This window comes from Palaemon carinicauda, chromosome 22, assembly GCF_036898095.1.
Source record: "Palaemon carinicauda isolate YSFRI2023 chromosome 22, ASM3689809v2, whole genome shotgun sequence".
Taxonomy (NCBI): Eukaryota; Metazoa; Arthropoda; class Malacostraca; order Decapoda; family Palaemonidae; genus Palaemon; species Palaemon carinicauda.
In genome coordinates, this window is record NC_090746.1 from 4,281,411 (window position 1) to 4,283,970 (window position 2,560).

The following is a 2,560-nucleotide window of genomic DNA, read 5'->3' on the forward strand; positions in this document are numbered from 1 at the left end:
AAGGATCCCGATAGAGCCATCGTCAATCAGGAAGTGACGTTAATGGCTTCAAAATCATTGTGGGGGGTCGGCGCATGCGCAGAAGGTTCTGGATATTTATATTCAACCACTACAGATAATCATTAACTTTCTCTGTGCCATTGGGCACAGTGACATTTGCAATTCTGAAAAAAGAAAATTTAGAAAACAATGTCTATTACGATTTGAAAATAATGAAGAGATCTATGAAGAAACCAAATAGAAATAGAGGGGCATTCGGTAGAGCAAAGACCTCCGTCACGGCAACTTATTTCTCGACTTTTTGTTCGACCTTGACCTTTGATCTTAACTTGTATTGATTGGCGTGGATTTTCATACGCTCAAATATGAACCAATTTTGAAGTCTCTGTAACAGCGATGTCCTAATTTATAGCTGATTACGTGAATTGGAAATTTTGCTTGACCATGACCTTAACCTTTGATTTTGACCTTCCAAAATTTAGCTATTTCCAGCTTTTTCACATAACAGTTAATCCCTGCAAATTTCATTACTATATGATTGAAATTGTGGCCAGGAAGCTATTCACAAAAACACACACACACACACACACACACACAAACGGGGGAGAAACTTAACCTCCGTCCAACTTCGTTGGCGGAAGTAAAAATAGCAAGGAGTAACACTGTCACTACAAAAATGAGTATTAATATTTTCAGACCATATATGCTAACTATATTTCAAGACCTAACTGAACCGACACAAGCTTTAAGAGAACCAAAAGAGCGAAGTATTTGTTCACAGTTGTAATACCTGGGACGAAATTAAAGAAAGCAAGTCACTGCACACCATCCACAGACGCATATCAAGAGCAGTTTATATCAAGTTCTACAATAAATTATATCAGTAATGTATGTGTTTGTTTGCGAACAGCTTCCTGGCAATAATCTTAATCGTAATGAAACTTGCAGCGATTAACTGTTATGCAAATATCTGGAAATGATTAAATTTAGGAAGGTCAAGGTCTAAGGTCAAGAGTTATAAGTCAAACTAAAAATACATACGATTAACCGAAGAATAGAAATAACTTATTTCCTGAAGACAATATACAAACTAAAAAAGTACTCGGATACCATCGCAGATCACCGCCACGGCAGCTTATTTTTCGAAACTAGCTTGCCTTTCCCTGAATCAATTTAGACCGTAGGCGCATTTGAAGTCTGAGTGACAACCATGTGTAAACTTGGGGTTAAGGTTAGGGTTAATTCAGTCGACCTTTTGCTCGACCTTGACCTTGACCTTTGATCTAGGACTTTCAAAATTGAATGACTTCCACTTCTCAACATAAAAATTAATCCCTGAAACTTTCACTAATCTATGAGTAAAATTGTGGCCAGGAGGTTGTTCACAAACAAACTAACAAACGGACAAACAGGGGCAAAAATTTAACCTCTTCCCAACTTCGTTGGCATAGATAATTAAACCAGTTATTAAATCGATGACGAACAAATAATAAAATCTCGGGGAAGAATCAAGTTTTCTATAAAACAGCTGATATTTGAAGTAGGAAAGCTCTTCAGAGTGATTATTTCCAAGATACTTCAGAGCTCGAGAGATCTCCCACAATATAAGATCGACAACCAGCGAGGCGCTTTTGTTTACGCAACATCACCGCGGATGATGACATCGTGGTGGCAACATAGCAGTTGCCACGTTACCTATTCTAGAATCAATAAATCAATGAACCTTCTTCTAATTGGTTACTGATACTTTCACATTAAAGGTGTGTGAACTGAGAGTTCAACGCAGGAAGATACGCTACCGGGGTCTATGCAATGCCAGGCAGGGCAGCCGATTGGGACTACGGTCTACCCCAATGGCAGAGCAAAGTCCTTCAAAAAGAAGGATACCGTGCTTACCCCATATAAATGGGGAAAAGGCACGTTAGAAGAAGAAGAAGAAGAAGAAGAAGAAGAAGAAGAAGAAGAAGAGAGGACCAGTTTCATGAGGACTATAATAGACTTCATTCTTAGTGTTGAATTCATATAGATAAGATAGGAAACCAAGACATAGGAACTTGAATATTTCATGTTAAAGAGCGGTGTGTAAACAACTTATACCAATTATTGCTATTGCTTGGTTACGCATTTCTCGAAAATTAAATAAAGTTTAAACTTGAAAATACCGTAACAAAAAACAAAAAAAAATCATCCATAAATATCCTATGCAATATACATAAAAAAATCTACATTCACAAAAAAATATCAAGATGAGAACGAAAAAAAAATATTAAAAAAAAAAAAATTAAAAAATCAACTGCACTGTTTAAAAAAAAAAACCGTAATTTTAATCGGGAATTCTCTGTGAAATATACTGTTCTCAGCCATATTACAGTAAAATATAGGCGACCGTAATCTTTATCCTACTTTGCTATTATATTTTACTAGTATAGCTGGTGACCGTAATTTCACTCCTTTACGTCATTATATCTGTCTTCAAAACGGGTAAATACCTGGCAACATTTATTCCAGGATGTTTACCCTTTTTTCAAGGAAAATCTTTAGCAGTGTGGTGTATGAAAGA

General features: G+C 36.4%; 1 pseudogene; it reads left to right on the forward strand.

Moving 5' to 3' along the window:
• LOC137616262 (uncharacterized) overlaps positions 1-2,026 on the forward strand; it is a 58,997-nt pseudogene extending 56,971 nt beyond the window's left edge.
• The last annotated feature ends 534 nt before the right edge of the window (positions 2,027-2,560 follow it).